The sequence below is a fragment of the Aotus nancymaae genome, unplaced genomic scaffold (genome assembly GCF_030222135.1).
Source record: "Aotus nancymaae isolate 86718 unplaced genomic scaffold, 86718_ANA_hifiasm-v0.15.2.pri h1tg000014l, whole genome shotgun sequence".
Taxonomy (NCBI): Eukaryota; Metazoa; Chordata; class Mammalia; order Primates; family Aotidae; genus Aotus; species Aotus nancymaae.
Window position 1 is genome coordinate 51557470 of NW_026988425.1, and position 19412 is coordinate 51576881.

Genomic DNA, 19412 nt, shown 5'->3' on the forward strand with positions numbered 1-19412 from the left:
ATCTGTCAATGGACACTTAGGTTGATTCCATATCTTGGCCATTGTGGATAGTGGTGCAGTAAACATGGAGGTGCAGATATCTCTTACATATACTGATTTATTTTCTTTTGTATATAAACCCAGCAGTGGATTGCTGAATCATTTGGTAGTTCTATTTTTAGTTTTTTGAATACCTCCATACTGTTCTCCAGAGTTACTGTACTCATTATGACATGGTGGTGCTGACAACCCATTGGCTGTGTTCTGGGTCAGTTGGTGGGTGCGGAAGGTTGGGAATGCATACTTCAGTTCAGTAGGGACTGAGTCCAGGAAGGGGTCTATGCAATTCAATGATATAGTCAGAGCTGAATTTAAGAAGTTTAATAAAAAGTAAATAGAGGATATATTGGTTAGGAGAAATGAAATGTGGAGATTCCAAATGGAAAGCTACTTTAGGAGAGTAGGTGAGAAATGAAGAGGTCTTGAACTTGGGTGATGGCAGTGGGCTGGCCCAGGAGGAGGAATGTTTGAAGCATCATTTTTCCTAGGGCTGGGCATGCATCTGAGGGGAAGGGACCTATATTTTATTTAATCTGTGAACAGTGTGGAGGTAAAAATCGTTAAAGCACCCAGCGCTGTTAGAGATTTGAGGGAGCCCAGCTAAGACAAATCTGTTCTGGAGAGGTTCTGGTAAACTGCAGGATGATTTTGAGGCAGTCAGGAGAGATTAACCCAAGGAATGAGGAGAACTGGAGGAAGAAAAGAATGATCTACATATTTGAAGTAAGCCAAAAAGCCAGATAATAGTCCTTGATAGGTCTTCCCATATGAGGTTCTGTCACACCAAATTAGAACATTTCACAGGCTGCAGGAGTTTTCCTGTGGAATGCAAAAACTTCGGACCATGGAGTCAAAATAATCAAAATTTCTAGAAGCACTCATTCCTATTGAGATACTCTGTTATTTATTTTTCACAAAAAACCAGATTAAAAAAATGTGTTCTCCTGAATTTTTGCTTTATTTTCTTTGAATTCCATGTAGGGTACAATGGATGACCTGACAATTGCTAACCCTCATTCCTGGTCAAAATAAGCAAAACTTTGAGTCAGAATTGGCAGTTCTCCAAGACACGTTACCCAAAGACCTCTCATTCTGTGATCTGAACTCCATTATCTTTTTCCTGTGACTAGTTAACACTCTTTATGTCGTTTTCAGAGGCGGCAAGCCTGCTTCACAAGGACATTAATGCTTGCAAAAGGTAACGTGTTGCTGATATCCATTCTCGAGCCTGAGAAATGCCTCTATGTTTATTTACTTCACTAGCTCTGCCAGAGAAAACCAGCACTGGGGCATAAGCTGAGAACACAGTGCTTGGAAGCACCTAATTTGGGCACAGATGCTTTTCATGCAATGGGTTACCTATGAAGCCTACTGCTCTTTTGTTAGTGGTCACTGGTGGAGAAAGGTGGGAAATGATATACTTCTATTGAAGGAGCTAGGCTGCAGCATGCTGCTGGCTGCTGTCTCAGGCATGGGACAGCTGTAATAACTTTGCATTTGGCAGTTTCCTGTCAAATGAAATTGTAGAGCCTCAAGATGCGCCAACTGCAATAATTGGTGTGGTATGCTTGTGAGTGTTGTCCATTTAGAGGCTGAGTTCACTGTGTCAGTTGTCCCTTATTGCAGAGATGGGGCGCACTTATGATTATGTGGAATGGCAAGAGTTGACTGGATGAGTCTCTCCCAGCTTGGCCAGGGCTGGCCTGATGCTCACAGATTTCACAGCATGAGAATGTTGGAGGCAGCTGAAGGGGAAAAAATGCACAGACAGGACCAGTCTTTAAGTGATTTTTCCTACTGAGGAAGTATTGGCCCTCCAATTTTTTCTCGTTTTGCTGGGGTCTGCTGTTCTTTCCATGCCTGTCATTGATGAGGGGCCCAGAAACAGGAAGAAAAGTGATTTTAAGGGTAAATCATGAGCAGTGATCAAAGCCCAGGAAAAGGAACAATCATTTTGGCTACAATTCATAGCCCTAGGTTTTCTATAAGCGTGTCACAGCTTCTGTTCTGGTTGTGGGCTACGAGGGGTTTCCAAATATGACCACCTTCAAATTTTGATCTCTTTCCTTCTAAGTGGTATGTCTCTTGCTTGGTCTCTAGAATTTCCCACAAGGTCAAGAAGGAAAGAGAAAGAAAGAGAACCAGAAAGAGAACTAGTATTTGTTCTAGCAGAGAGCATCCTATTTAGCAAGAATTCTTCTAGACACATTAGTTTGTTATCTCCTTTAATTCCAAGCATGCCCCTACCAAATGTAGGTATCAAATATAAATCTAAAGATGATACAACAGAGGCTTGGAGAGGTTGACCCACTTGTCCATGTTCATAACAGTTTTAAAAAGTGGAGACCAGATTGCACCAGGTTTGGCGTTTCTCCGTGTCACTCACGGTGCTGCCCTGCTGCTTTGCTTTATGGGCCAGCAGGCAGACGCTCCAGCTGCTAGGGTCTTTTACCTTCAGACCATGCAGCTTTGGGCGAGTCTTCTCATCTCTTTGTGCCTGGTTTCCCAGTTTGATTAGGGGAAAATAATTCTGATACACTTTGTGAAGATCTGCCAGGGCTAGAAATTGTGAAGAATAAAAGCTTTTGAAAAGTATTAAAGTTTACCATAAGTCCACCAACATTGGACAGTATTGAATGAGTTCTTTTCTCTTCATTGCCCTGGCTCAAATGCTGTGCAAACTAAGTGAAACAGTGCTGGTTTCAGCCCTCTAGGCACATGTGGTAGTCTCTTCAGCTAGATTCACTGAAGTGAATCTATAAATAGAAAAAAGAAACACATCAGTGGTTGTACAAATATAAACAGATATAGAGCATAAGCAAACTGATTAGGAACAAAATGTTCTTTCAGTGAGAGGAATAAATTATCCTGCAAAATCCTGAAAGAGAAAGGAGTTGCTTTGGTTAGAGTCAGTCTCCATGGGCAAAGCCACCCATTCTCTCCTGGTAGGTGGTAAATTTTCTGGAGGGTCAGGGGCAAATTTGAATACATGTTATTGGTGGAACAAGCATTGTATTAGGTTGGTGGAAAAGTAATTGTGGCTTTTGCCATTACTTTTAATAGATGTGAAGAAGGAAGTTGCCAACAGCATGATGTCTTCTATGAGACAGCACATTATAGGCACTCTCAGATGTGCTGTTTTATTTAATCCTAATTATAGGGCACCAGACCTCTATAGTAAAATTATTAGGCCCATTTTATGAATGAGAAACTGGAAGCTCTGGGAGGTTAAATGTTGTGTTAAATATTACATAGCTGATATGTGGCAGATCAGGGTTCTAACCTGGGCCTTTCTGTCTCCAGAGTTCCTGTTCTCGCTATCCTATGTGGCATTTTACTTTGAAAGTGCAAGTTTAGAGACAAGAATGGGACATACTGGTAGGGAGAAAAGGAAGGGAGGCAAGGAAAATTACAGACGGGAAAGCTGAGTGATCCCAAAGAAGTGCTGGAACCTGGCAGTGTCATGGGTGTTTTGAGGTGTGTGGCTTATATTATAGCTTCTGATCTGCATGTGATAAAGACAGAGCCAGAGCTGAAGCTTCTGAGTGGGAGATGTATTAGAATCCAAGAAAACACTGAGGCCATGCCCAGACCCTGGCTGGCAGAGGGTATGGCAGCGGTTGCTGTAAGGGTGGGTTGTAAAATCACATCATGATGTGTGAGAGTGTCTTCTCTACTCCCAAATCTACGTATCACAGTTGTACCCAGCCTCAATGCCTCAATGACCATCTTGAATGCTACCTCCTCCACAGAGCCCTTCTAGATTCCATCAATTTGGTGCCTTGTATACGTTCTCTGAATACGTATTGCTCCTTTGCGCTTTTTTCAGGGACTTAGCATATTCGTTGATTTTTCCGTTTTTTTTTTTTTTTTTAATATTTATTTACTTATTTTTGAGATGGAGTCTCACTCTCTCACCCAGGCTGGACTGCAGTGGCACAATCTCAGCTCACTGCAACCTCCACCTCCCGGGTTCAATCGATTCTCCTGCCTCAGCCTCCTGAGTAGCTAGGACTACAGGTGTGCACCACTATGTCCAGCTAATATTTAGTATTTTTAGTAGAGATCGGGTTTCACCACATTGGCCAGGCTGGTCTTGAACTCCTGACCTCAAGCAATCCACCTGCCTTGCCCTCCCAAAGTGCTGTGATTACAGGCCTGAGCCATTGCTCCCGGCCCCCTGTTATTTTTGTACATGTCATGTTCATCTGACTAGTGATTTCCTTTAGGGCGAGAAAATGTTTTCTTCATTTTGGGGGTTCCTATGGCAACTAGGTTAGAAGAGGTACTAAACAATGTTTGTGGACTTGAATGGAAGAACAGCGGGCTGAATAATAGGAATGTGGTGTTGAAGCTAAGCAGTGATTGAATTAATAGTTCATACCTGGGAAGGGGGATATTTTAGCTCTAGTCATGAATTCAAAAAATTGGGGCTATTTTTGGCTCCAAATCTTCCTTTCCTTCTGCAGCTCCTCTATGCCTAGGGGGATGATACTGCTCATATCTCCTTCTAAACCTACAGGGGAAACGGGAGAAAAGAAGGAAGAAAAATGTCACTTCTAAGACCCTACGCTGTCGCTGTATCACAAAGTGTTTAATTATTGGATACTCTTAGTTATAAGATGGCATTTATTTGGAACAATATTTTTGGGAAAAACCATTACAAAATGACTTGCTATATGTTACATAAACATGTCAACTGTAAGATCCATTTTGATTTTCATGAAGAAATTCTGGGATGTAACATGAAGCTCAGTTGCTCGGTTCAACTTTGTCTTGGTGCTGCTCCAAATTGGTGTAACCTAAACCTCTTCCTCCTCCTTCTCCTCCAAAATAAATAAATAAAAAGCCTCTGCTTCTCAGATTTCAAACATTCGCTCTCCTTTGAAGCCTATATACCAAATACTTTTTATGGCTTGAGCATGCTTTTTGAGCTCACTCCAACTCCTGATTTTCTTAATATATTATTCCTTTAAAAATACTGAAATCTCTCCAGGAGGGCACTGGTGAATGGTTTTTTTTTTCTGCCATCCAATTATTTTGCCAATAAATATATTATCTACTGTACTCCTCATGTATCTATGCTGAGAGGTTGGTATTATTTTCCTACCTTCCAGATAGAGAAGCAGATGAAGAAAGGTAACTTCTTAAGTTACAAGGAGTGGCAGGGTTAGGATTTGGATCCTGGTTGGTCCTTCTCTGAAGTCTGTGCTTTTTCAGTACATGGGGCTGCTTCCTAGCATTCCCCTCTACTCATACCTCCGTACTGGAAAATCCATCACTTCCCAGCAGGGAGCAAGCTCTCAGCACCGCATCCGGCGGTGAACGCCAACTCAGAATCGACGGGAACAGGAACCAGCTCTGCACTTAGGGTATCTATGGGAGTAGGGATGGGGTGAGACTGAGATGAAATGTAAATCCTGAACAAGCTTTCAGTCTAGCCAGGGAAATGGAAACTGTTCTGAGAAAACGGTGAAACTTTGAAATTACAATTCAGGATAGTAGAGGCAGGAGTTTGACGGAGAGAGGAAGGCCCTGTAGCCTCAGGGAGGCCTCGGAGAAGAAAGATAAGACACTGGTGAAGGCTAGTTGTTGGTAGCAAATGACCTCCTACCTCCCTCCCCTCTGCGGCCCCATTCATGTCCTGTTGAAGAAGAGCCTGAGTGATGGATGAGACCATCCCTTTCATTCTAAACACATGCCCATGGGTGAAAAAAAGCAAATTTGCACACAGGAGCTTTATTGCACTCTCAAAATTGAGAACTTGGAGACACAGGGTTTTACAGAGCATTTTAGAAAACCTAACATGAGGTTTACAAAGATTACATTGTTTAGGGAAAAAAAAGGACTTTATGCTACCCCATTTTCTCCCTGACCTTTCAGATGAGCCCAGGGGCTTTGAGGACAAAGTGTGGAATGTTGTGCATTGCTTGCTCTAAAACCAGTTCCTGTGTGCACAGATATATTTTGTTGTTGTTGTTGTTAAAGCTTTGGACTTTGGCTTTCTTTTTATTTCCTTGTTCCTGTAATCTATTTTTTTTTTCTGTGATATGCCGTATGCATCATTAGACATTTGGCGATAGCAGAGATGTTGGAATGTTTGCTTATGAAGTTTGGGAATAAAGGTGGGAATGGAGAAAGAAGGAGGAGATGGAATTGAGCATTAGGAGAAAGGAGAGAAAGAGAAAGAGAAGGAGAGAGAGGTGTGTCTCTGGGCCCCCAGCATGGTTGAGGAGGGGTGTTCAGATGCTGTACTGTTCCCTGGCTTGCAGCTGCCAGACAGATGGCTATAATCTGAATGCTGACCTACTTAGGGTATTCTCTGCATTGGCTTCCCTCCCAACTCTCTTCTATCACACGTGTTCATTCATTATCCTGGCTGAGCATTTGGGATTTTCCTACTGACACGGTTCGTTCAGCTCAGCTTTGCTTCCCTCGCTTGTTTTCCCTTCTAAGGGTATTTCCTTAGAGAGACATTGTATTGTATCAGTGCAGCAGCTTTTCTTAAATGAACTCTTATACTAGAAATGTTGGAGATGATTGTTCGGGACTATGAGCCGTGGGTGGTCAGCCTCCCTGCGGAAGGTTGGATCTCAAGGCACAGAATTGGCAGGGATTTGAGAGAGCAGCAGATGAGAATTCCCAAGGAAGTCTGGCTGCTGGTTATCCCAGGGCTCTATCAGACATACTTGTCTTGAAATACCTTCTGAAATGACCTAGACCCCTATATCCTTTTTATAATAAAGACCATATGACATAGAAGAGGACTCCATTTGAAGAGTTTTTTTTTTTTTTAAGGACATTCTCTCTCTTAATGTAATTCCAATTTCCTTTACCATAGGAGATGTGGTTGCAACTCTGAATCTGTCCTCGTTCACCTTCAGGTAGAATTCATGGAACTGATTTGCAGAGAAACTATATTTTATACTTCTAGGCCTGAAGACACCTTACTTTACTTGGATGATGTTTCTTCTCTAGCAGGGCCCTCTCTGCCCACTTCCGCTGTTCTTTAAGTCTCTGTGGGCAGGCCTATGTCTCTGTGAGCTTGGAGGAAGACTAATACATTCCGCCTATCTGGTTCTCAAACATCCCTTTAATAATGGCAGGAGGAAATACTGCTTATAGATCTGTCCCTAACATTTACAGCTCCCAAGGCGAGAGTACAACTGGAGGTACACAAACTGTATGTCTCAATATTTAAAACTATAAACGAAACTGTGTCCAAAGCCTAGCCAGCTTCCTGCTTAAGATTCCTATAGTCTGTTTCCCAGGTCGAGCTGCTGGTGCTCTGGAAGCTAAAGGAGAGTGTTTCACTGGGCCCCAGCCTGCTTGGATGAGCTGAGCAGTAGTCCGGCTCTGCTGGGGCAGGGGAAGACGATCAGTGCCCAAAACTCCTGGTTGGCCTCTGGAGCTGTCCAAACTCAGAAAGGGAACCACAGACCAGGTCAAGTCTCCTGAGAGTGGGAAGGGTGCATTTCCTTTCAAAATACCTCATTAAAAAAAAATCTGGGATTTCAAGTAATTCTAAGCACTTCCCATGATGGTACCACTGGAGCAGAAGATAAAACAGAGAAAGGGTATGCAGGTATCTGGGGAGATCAGTCTGTCCAGACACATATTCTAGATGATTTGTTGTTTTTCCGTGTTAGGCAAATGCAAGGGCCAAGGCCATGGTTCTCATTCCTCCTTTCCTTCCATCCGGCACAGCCATGCCACGGAGCTCACAGTCCCTAGCTCCATCGGGCCTGGGGGTGCTCACTGGCCTGTTCCTGTTTCTTTAGTTTTCCTTCATTCAATCGTGATCACACTTTCAAAAAACTTTCTTATGAGACTAAAAAGAAGAAAAAAGAAGATCTTTGTGTTTTGGTGTTTGTAGTTGAGTGTTCTTCTAAAACACAAGTTCCTGCCCAGAGGCCTTTTGGCCTGGTTGTGAGAGGGGTATTGGCTGCTTTGGTTTTGGTCTTTCATGGTGGTCAGAAACCCCGAGACAGCCTCTGAGCCAGAGCACTTCTATCCTCCCTCCACCTCCTCCCAATCATGCCGAGGCTTCTAGATCTGCCTAAAATATAAAGCAATCACCTGTGGCAGCTGCAAAAAAAATACTATGGATGCGTATTTTATTTTTTCTGATTTTTGTTTACTCTGGGCATATTTATGACCATCATTAATAAATAATGTATATTATTAATTTATAGGTATTATGCATTTATTTATATGTATACATATATACATATTATTTTATTATAATTAATATTTATATAATGCTTACTATAACCATCATTAATATATAATACATATTCTATTCTATTATAAATAATATTTAATGCTTGCTATGTGTAGTACTACATACACATTATTTCATTGAATCAGCCCAGCAATCCTATAAAATAGGTTCTGTTATTAGATTTAATTTGCATATAAGAAAACTGAGTCTGAGGAGGCAAATTTACGCAATGAGTAGGAGCTGGGGTGGGGGATTAAATCTAGGTAATATGAGCCAAGAGAACACCTTGTCTCACCTAGGTGTGACCAGTAATGTCTCCTATTCAGGCTCTGTTTCTGTCTGTATGTGGTTCTCACAGTATCTGAGGCTTATTCATGAGATTCCAAATTAAATAAACAACAATCCCATGAAAGGCAGAATAATGCTACTCCCCGAGAAAAGATGGCCACATTTCAGTTATCCACACCTGTGAATATATTACTTTGCATGGCAAAACAGAGTTTTCAGGTGTGATTAAGTTAAGGGTGTTGAAATGGGATTATTCAGGTGAGTTCAATATAATCACAAGTTTCCTACAAGTGAGAGAGGAAGCAGGAGAGTCAGAGGAGGAGGTGTGAGGGCTGAAGCAAAGGTTGGAGTGATGTAACTGCTGGCTTTGAAGGGAGAAGAGAGTCACAAACCCAGGGATGCAGATGGCTTCTAGAAGGCAGAGAAGGCAAGGAAACAGATTCATCCAGAGCCTCCTGAAGAAGCAGCGCTGTGGATACCTGGATTTTTTGCTCAGTAGAACGCTTTTCAGATTCCCGACTTCCAAAACTGTAAGCTACTATACTTGTTGCTTAAAGTCACTAATTTGTGGTAATTAGTTGCAAGAGCAATAGGAAACTCATGGGGTCTCTTTGCGATTCATCTTAATCACTTACTCTTGCCTACTTGGCAAACTAACGCAGGAATAGAAAACCAAATATGCATGTTCTCACTTATAAGTGGGAGCTAAATGATGAGAATGTGCCCCATTGGGGCACAAAGAGGGGAACAACAGACACTGGGGCCTGCTTGAGAGAGGATGGTAGGGGGAGGGAGAGCATCAGGAAAAGTAACTAAGTAGCTGGGTGACGAAATAATCTGTACACCAAATCCCTGTGACATGAGTTTACCTGTATAACCTGCACGTGTAGCCCTGAATCTAAAATGAAAGTTAAAAAAATACAGCCTTAGTGTACAGACAAAATATATTTTAGAAATTATTAATTTTAAAAAAAAGAAACAAAAAGAACTCATACTCACCTCCCTTGGGATGCTTTTCTTTATCTTTCTGCTGAGCTCAAATCATTTCCCAATTCCCAGTAACACACTCTGTAGAATCAGTTTTTGGACTTAGATTTTGAGAAGTCCCAATGTGCTCCCCAATATTTTAGTGGAGAAGGGAGCCTCTGTCCTGGGGAGGTGCCAGTAAGCCAGGCACACAGGCATCTGTGCAAGAGGCCCAGGTGATAGGCCAGGCTGGTGGCTTCTGAGGGACTTGCCTTAACTGGGAAAACCGATTAGCTGACTGCACACAACTCTCTGTCTTGAATCGCTTCATGCCATGCTGAGCCTTGAGTCAAGTCTCCATAAAGCATTTCAGGTGTTGCAGCTGTGCTACAGACTTTCGTATTAGCTTTCCCAGGGGATGCTCACCTGCAGAGAGAGTCCAAGATACTTTTCTTGCAAGAAGCATGGCTTGGTCATAAGGATTTCAAAATGAAATTCCTTTACGAGATGAATACACTTCACTGTGGCAATTGTCACTTCAACCCTAGGATTTGGGGATTTGCAATAAAAGAATTCAGAAACTCACGAGCTTGATGAAACTGAGGGCTGTCAACCCCAGAGACAAACAAAAGCAGTGTCTGTGCAGTCAGCTCTCTAACAAGTGGGTCATTGCTCCCACTTTACCCTGCTAAGGACCCACTTACCTCTCTCATAAGGTACTGTAGCAGTTGAATTGCACGTGTGTTGTTTGCTATGTCTCTCTGTTATTATTAGGTGTTCAATAGCTGCTAAATATCTGTATGCATTAGAATATGCATAACCCATTTGACTGCCATAAAAAAGAAGCAATTTTACAAGCTGCATTTCTTATAATGAGCTTATACTTCTCTTCAAATACCATGACCTTCTCCATAATGTGACAATTGGCCTCTTTTAAGATAAAAATAATTGGTAATGACTACTGAGATTAAACCAGATCTGCAGATTACATGCTACACACTCAAGTCTCGGCAGCTTCATCTATAAGCACAAAGCAGGACCAGTTTTTCAAAGCAATCACAAAGCTGATGTAAGCTTGGAAAACATTTTGGTTATTTAAGTAATATTTTGAAATTCAAACTTTTAAGCTAAAACCAAACAGGTTTCTGTGGGTAGTCCAGTAGTCAGGACTCTGTAATAAACCAATTACCTACTGCTTCGACTTCAAATGGAGGTATATCAAATCATGATGTATGTATTCAAATCATTGAATATATACAATCTTTGTCAGTTAAATATTTTAACATAAAAAACTGGAATTTTTAGCAGCTCCAAATAATTTTCTTTTTAAAGAGGAGGAGTTGGAAAAGATAGTAAATGAAGGTTGAGTTGATGGGAGTGGATGATTGCTTTCGAACTGATGGTGATTGTGAAAAATACAGTGACCGACCGAAGGTGATATCTGAGGTGGGAGGGGGTGTCTGACAAGAGGAAACAGAGATGAGGAAAGAGGTCAAGAAGTGACAAGTCCTTTGGTGGACAGTGCTGTCCCTGGGACCCAGGTTGTGGAAGTCCTGATATCCTGGGGACGGTTTAGAAAGAAGAAGTAACAGCTCTGTTCATTCTTTAAACATTTCCTCTCCCATAACCACTTACCACATTAGCTGGTTGAAAAATGCAAGATTATTCAAAAGAGTGAAAAAATAAAAGAAAGTTTTACTCTGGGAGTAGCTTTTATATAAACAAGTAATAAAACCTAATATGTGAAGAAACAGAGTTAAGTCTATAACCTCACAGATGCTCAAGGCATGCTCCTCATGCCACAGCACCCATCAATCCTGTGGTCTAATTCATCCCAGACTCTTTGCAGGGCATCATAGTTGTATGCACACCCCATATGGGGGACTAGAGGAACCACTAGAAGTCAATTTCATTATTCTCTTGTCTAGTTGTCATTTTATTATTCCAGCCAAGGACATGGAATGTCTTGTTAGATTAGACTGATGTATCTACTGACTCATATATATTGACTGAGAGACACAATGTGTCCCTGTCTGTAATTTCCAAGAAAGTATTGTGATGAGATTATTCAAATCATTTGGCAAATATAAGAAGGGACAGTTCCATCATAAATCCAGGAGCAAAGACTAAATCATTTTTTCTGGAATTGTCTGTACTTGAAGAATTAAAAAAGATAATGTTGACCTGACTTGAGCATTTTTATCTAAAAGAGTTTTACGTAGTGTCAGTTTACTTTATGTAATTTCCATGGAATTAGTTTTTCTTCTCAATTTGAAATGCTCAGTCTGTTTTGTCTTTAAATTGAAGCCTAGCAATGAAGAGTTCATTATTTCTTAGTTTTATTAGATTTGGATTTTTAAATGGGTAGTTCTGCTCATCTCTCTAGAAATGTTGTACAGAGTGCTTCTTTATACCATTTTTCCTTATTTCCTGAAAAAAATCAAATATATCTACATATGTTATTTTTTTATATTATGGCAATGTGTAATGGGCTAACATTAAAATAATTGGTGGAAATCCTGCAGATTCCTTTGGAAGAGGATGAGTTCTCCAAGTTATCTATACACTTAAGTCTTGTTGGATTCATCTAAAGTTACTTAAGCATATTCCCTGGAATGGCTTGATATTTCATCACATTTTAAAGCATGTGTTTCTTTTCTAAAGCTGTAAATCTTAATATTTCTGGGTCTGGAAATAAAAATTTCAAATGGCAAACATTTCTCACATTTTCAAAGAGAACAGATTCTACCAATGTGAGTGGTTGAAACTTTAAAAGTTCCAAGCAAATGTTCACTTTCAACTGAAATTCTATTCCTCATGCCTGGGGAAATCCACATGAAGCCTATGACTCTCATGCCACAGTCATTCTTCTCCAGGTACAGGTCCTCGATCTAAAAGCCTGGGAAATGCGCCCCATTGAACACCATACCTAGCATTAATTGTTTGATGATGCTGTAGGTTCTTAATGCAATGAGCAAGACCTCCTGCCACTCCTTAATGCTCAAGTTACCTGAAAGATAATATGCAGTTGGCGCCACGCTGCCCATACATAGCCCAATCTCTCTCTTGAGCATGCCAGTAAGTACAAGGCTACCCTGCTGTGGATCACATTAATTCTTGGGCTGCTGCTTTCTCTTTCTTTTTGCTGGTGAGAATTTCTTTGTCTTAGCCTAGCATTATCTGCTCCCCGCAGACATTTAGGGTCTGAACAAAAAGGATCTTGAATTTCAATTTTGGTCTTCCCTGGTCCAGCTTCATCAGCAATCCCTACCCTTTACACCTTGCTGCTCCCACATGGTCTACTGATCCTAAATCACCCCTGGTTCTTATCTGGATAATGCCTTGTTTTTACCATTTTTTAAAATGTAGCTGCTATACACAGAACAAAGAGGACTAAAACACTCCCTTCAAAGTGTAACTCACCTCTGCCTAGAAGTCTTCTATGATACTACTGTCCAGAAGTCATCATTCTTGCCTCTCTTGGGTCCATTACAACTTATCACAGCCCTAAACACCCCTGCAAAATTGTTTGGAATAGCTGCTCTGTCCTCTAAAAATAACCACACATTAGTGTTCCAGGAGCTGTTAGAACCACCTTAATTAGGCTGGGTGCAGTGGCTCTTGCCTGTATTCCCAGCACTTTGGGAGGCTGAGATAAGTCACTTGAGCCCAGGCATTGGAGACCAGCCTGGTCAATATAACCCATCTCTAAGAAAAAGAACCAACTTGATTAGATCACCTTCATGAGACCCTGAGTGGTTTTATGAAAATAAAGCATGTGTACACAAGAGCCCCAGCCCCTGTTCCAGCAGTCATCAGCAAAGCTACACATTGGTTATTCTTTCTCAGAGGTCATTGAATCATGGAATTTATCACTAGAAATTTTATGTACTTCCTAATATCACTTGTACATTTATCTTCATTTTAATTTATATTTTTAGGTACTTATGTCTTGTATTTTCATCCAGAGCAATCTGGTGAGAACAAACACATTGCTTACTGTTCTTTAGTACTGTTAATCTTCTTAGCATAGAGCATATTAATCACAATTAGTGAAACTATGATCATCAAAATAAACATACTGCTTCCCTCCCCACCTCAGCACCTTTATGCTATGATTTTGAATGTGCTGATTTACTCCACCACACAAGTGCTAGGTTTACTTTCTGGCTGACTTGGGGTGTCTTCTTCTCTGCCTCTGGTCTGCCAGTCCCAGCTGTCTTACACAGTAGGCAACTCTGTCTAGATGTCTTTTTGAGTTGCAGAAAAGAGGACTATAGCCTCTATCTCTACCTTCTTGCTGTGCAAGGTGTATTCCAACCAATGTCTTTCTGGACCCTGAAACAATATTTTCAATTTGGAACTCATTACTTTTTTTCCCCAAATGAAACCTTCAGGGGGAAACTCAGCTGTTGGTCTTACTTTACCTAATGGGATAATCCTTCACCACCAAAGAACTTGAGCCTTCATGCTCTGTCTATGTGAAATTATAGTGTCTTTGGTTAATTTTATCTCTGAATATAGTTGTATAAGTGGTACTCCAGGAGATTTTCTAGGCCTTATCCATATTCATTCTTGTCTCCATAATGAAGCAGCAAACTTATTTCTTTATTGTCAGGATCAGTTATTTGTGCCAGTAGTAATTTCCTTTTATGCCAGTTTGTCCAGTGGTAAGAGGAGCTAAAAAATGGCCAGCGGATAGTTTTAGTTTTCAATGAAATGAAATAATATTCATGTTCACTTGTAGAAGTATTCCTCCTCTAAACCAAGATTTAGAAAATGATGACCCAGAGGCCTGCCACCTGTTTTTGTAAATAAATGTTTTATTGGAACATACATAGTCCCTTATTTACATATTGCCTATGGCTGTTTCCAAGTTATAGTGGCAGAACGATTGTGACAGAGACTGCATGTCCTGCGATGCCTAAAATAGTTACTATCCAGGTCTTTGCAGAAAAATGTTGCCAACCTCTGCTTTAAACTATCAGAGTGCAGAGCTATAGGGATGATAACTGTAATTGCAAGGGAGTCATTAGCTGTAATAATGAAGGGTAGTACCCCAACTTCTATTTTTCTATTGCAAGGTCCATGTATTCTAGTCATGAGAAAACACCATTTCTTGCTCACTGGATCAGCGCATGCACTGCATCCTGGGGGACAGCACCCCAACCTTTCAAGGGTTGTCTCCTAACTGGCATTGTGGCTGATTCTTCAGTACATCATTCCACTCTTCTATAAGGCCAGTTACTTCTGGATGATGTGGTACCAAACTAGACACTGAAGCCCTTTAACGTCCTACCCACTGACCTCCAATTTTCACTACAATGTGAGTTCTTGCTAAGAAGCAATAGTAGCAAGCAATATTGGCAGAGAAGACAAATCCAAATCTGCCTTTAATTCCAGTGCTTCATCCATAATGGAAAAGGTGCAATGTAATCAACAGGCCATCATGGCTCTGGCTGGCCCCTCTGGGGTATGTCACTTTTTCAGGGCTTAGGGCTGGTTGCTTATGTTAGCAAAGCAGGCACTCAGCTGTGGAAGCAGCCAGAGTAGCCTTGGGCAGTGTAAGCCTGTGGTGTCAGTCCTCTGCATGTTCTGCACTCTTCTGTCATGTTTTTTTTTTTTTTTTTTTTTTTTTATGCACTCACTGCTTAGGCACTTGAACATCTGAGAAAAAAGAATGACAAGCCAGCAGTAGGTCAATGTGATTATTAAGTCTCTTCCACAGTAGGGGCTGTTGAAAATGCATTCACATGAGATACAAGTACTCTCCCTTTCTGAGTTCTCCCCCTTACGTTTCTTTGTCAATCATCCTCAGTTTTATTTCTTTTACTTGTTAACCACTGCCCTGAAATTAATGAAATTCTTACCTCAAAGTTAAAGTGAAAAAAAGCATGCACTGATTGCAGATCTGCCTGCTACGAGGACCCCCTTCTCTGCTCTCCTGGCCCATTCCTGTGGCAGGGTTTGAACTACAGGCATACGTTTCAGAGATTGTTGCATAGTGGTTCTAAGTTAACATTAACTCCTGGAAACATACACTACCACTGTGACCTACCAGCAAGAAATGGGGGCTTATGTGGGTTGGATGTGAGCAATCTGTTTGTGCAACTTATTTATACCTTCTGAATCTATTCAGTCTCAGCCTGAGTATACTACTGCCTGATTATGGAGTTCTGCTGGCATGGTAGGTTTTATGGCTAGGTGAACCAGTTTATAATAAGTAGTTCAGGTTGCAAGTTTACATGTTAAGATGACATTCTCAGTCTCTACCTATACTCAATTGCAATTCAAGAACTTGTTCTTAGAGATGTACAGCTGTTTGTTGAAAAGGGTCATGTGTTGCTTTAAAACTGTAGGGCAGTAGTCTTCAACCTTTCTGGCACCATGATTTTGTGGAAGACAAGTTTTCCACGGACAGGATAGGGGGGTGGTTTTGGGATGACCCAAGCACGTTACATTTATTGTGCACTTTATTTCTCTTATTATTACATTGTAATATATAATGAAATGATTATGCAACTCACCATAATGTAAAATCAGTGGGAACCCTGAGCTCATTTCCTGCAACTAGATGGTCCCATCTGGGGGTGATGCGAGTCAGTGACAGATCATCAGGAACTAGATTCTCAAAGGAGCTAAGGAATGTGCAACCTAGATCCCTTACAGGTGCAGTTCACAATTGAGTTTGCGCTCCTAGGAGAATCTGATGCCGCCCGCAGATCTGACAAGAGGTGGAGCTAAGGCGAAAATATGAGCGATGGGGAGCAGTCGTAAACACAGATGAAGCTTTGCTAGCCCACCGCTCGCCTCCTGCTGTGCAGCCTGGTTCCTAACAGGCCACAGACTAGTACTGTGGCCCGGGGTTTGGGGGGCCCTTGCTGAAGGGGATGCTTCCCAACTCTACTGAGTAACTCTACCTACCACAGAATTGTTGAGAAATTTTGTGTTTGCTGGATCATAAGAGTCAAGTGGCAGAATGGCTTTCAATGTAGCATGAATCCATGGGAGAAAGGATCACTCAAAGGTGATAGCATTTTGTTATTTGGAACATGTAGTCTAAAAATATATCCGAATCTCCATCATCCTCCCTCAAAAAATAGTCTACTGAAGTAAAACCCGTTTTGTATTTTTGTGAGCTTTATCCCTTGCACTCGTGGTAGGATTTGCTCTATAGATTCCAAAGTATGATGTAGGCCACTATGATATCCTCTGGCATTATGAGACAGTCATTGAACACTGAATTGTTCTACAGAACTGGGTGATTAAAATTGCAGCAAGATGTTAAAGTTATCTATGTCCATACCAGGTAAAAGCAAATTTCCAAAAAGTGATTTTTTATTCCGGAGAGAAACTATTAACTGTGTTAATAGCTATAGGAAATTTACTTATTTGTTCCAGTAAGTAGTAGATAAAATCTATGTCTAGAATAATAGTCGCATTTTGAATTACTACCAGACTTAGCTTACAAGATCCCTCTTTTATTTTTCCAGATCTATTCATTGTTTGCATGACTGCAAATAAAGGTCCTGTTTTGTTGTGTTCTTTTGTATGCTGACCTCTAAGAACTACATCACCTGGCTTCCCTTGATCTCTGGCTTCTTACTGATTTAGACCAATGGGAGATACCCGTGAAGTTGTTGGGGAGTGAAGGAGGGGAGAGGTCAGGGATTTGATTTTCTCTTTTTTTTTTTCAGTCGGTTGAGGGCTTAGAATTTTATTTTTGGTTTAGAGTGGAGATCTAAAATAGACAGAATCAAGAACATTTTCCATGGAATATTTTACAGGAAATATTCTGGGAAATAGATGATGGAAAAAAACAGTTGTAGTGATACAGCTCTGAGGAGTGGAGAACACCAGTTTCCTCATCTCAAGTTGAATTAGAAAAAATGACATGGACACACCTGGAGTAGTTTTAAGGAGCAGGGAGTTTAATAGGCAAGAAAGAAGGGGGAAGAAAGGAAAAAGGAGAGGCTCCCCTGTACAGAGACAGAGGGAGGGGGTTTCCAAAGCCTACAGACAGAACCCCTGATTTTCTCTTGTGTTTCTTTGCCAGGGTCCTGGCTGGGACTTACTCCTTTATGGCCATGCCACCTCTTCCCTGACATTCTTACTGGGCTATGATCACACCTATCCTTTTTCTTAATCCTTCAAGCTTAGTGATGATAATGGATTCCTGCTGTTGTTAGCCCTGGGTGTCTCATCATGTCTTATTAATTCCTTAATCCTGTCTAGACCTCTGTAAATAGTCTTTAATTAAATTTTCTTCAGTTAAAACCCTCTGAGTATTCTCTATTTTACTTACAAGGACTCAACTGTTAAAATTAGCTTTTCCTTTTCAGGTCCTTCCATTGGGTAAGGCTGTTTTAGGTGTGCAACCAAATGATAAAGCTCTCATCAAATGAGGAAAAAGAGGCTGCTTTGGCTTCAAAGGGACAGGGCTGGATGTTTGGGATCTCCACGTCCTCAAATTCTCCTAAATAGCCACTCTGGTTTTTGGGGTCTCATTCTTTTCCTTCTTTGTCATAAATAAAAAAATAAAAGTCCTAGTGAATCTTTGAATTCAATCAATGAAGCTTATTTTTAAGGTACTCAGCCCTATGTCTCTAAGAGATGAAAGATTCTTTTAGCTCAGTGTGTGCTTTGAGTTATGCGTAGGAATTTAACTTTGTTAACTCTCTTTTAAGCTGGCTGGAGTCAATGAAGGCAGCCATCCATCCTTCAGCATGAAATTACTCATATCCTTTATACTGTTCAATGACAGTGAAAGCTTCATCCCCCCCGCAGCCTTTTCTCCAAAAAGTGTTATTGTTTTAAGTGATCCAGGAGATATTTTAATGAGCAATTTCACTCCTGCTTGCCATGAGCTGTAAGATTCCCCTTACAAAATGCTAGTGTTTTTTTTTTTTTTTTTTTTTTAACTGCCTTTAGACTGAATTGAGCCAGAAGACCAATCCTAGAATTGCCCAATTCTTTAAGGGTCTGTTATCTGCAATTCCATTCCCTGGCCCAAAATATGTTCCAGTCAACATACTTAATTGCATGCAGCAGAAATTGCCTTTAGATAGCTTAAGTAGGAAAAAATATTTTTGAAGGAATAATGAATGGCTCACAGATTTCATTCTTGGGAAATGGACAGAAACCAAAAAGAAAATTAGCTTAAGTTGCGCCAAAGCAATAGTCTGGTTAGCACTCTACCACGGAACCATGCCATCGTTGCTGATGAGTTCCTGTGTCACAAGGCCCTTGAGTAATTTCTCAACAGTTCTTGCAAATTTGCATCGCTTTCTCAGATTCTAAGTACCGAAAATCTCAGAATTGAGCATCTAGCATCTGATCGGCTGAGCCTAAGTTCTAGCTGATAATGAACAAGTGCAACTTAGGGCTTGCCTCCCATCAAATTTCATACAAAAAGGAATTAAAGAAAATTCTTGTTTGATAAAAAGAGCATTAAGTTGCTGGTTAGCTAAAAATCAAGACAAAAACCAAAATGAATCAGTCAGTATCTCCTATATTCATCCTACATACTTGATCCTATGAATGGGAAGAATCCCTTTGTGGGGCCAAGGTTTGAGGAGCAGTCAAGCAGACTGGCTATAGATTTTGGCTACACTGACTCAAATATGAAAGTAATGAGTAAGTGGTACTGAGATCAGGAAAAACTATAGAATTGAAAAAGCACTTTTAATGATCACGGATATATAATAGTTATACATATTTATGGGGTACATGTGATATTTTGATACAAGCATATAATGTATAATAATCAAATCAGAGTAATTGGGATATCTATCAACTTAAGCAGTTATCATTTCTTTGTGTCAGGAACATTCCAATTCCACTGTTTTAGTTACTTTGGGATATACAATAAATTACTGTTACTATATTGCATGTG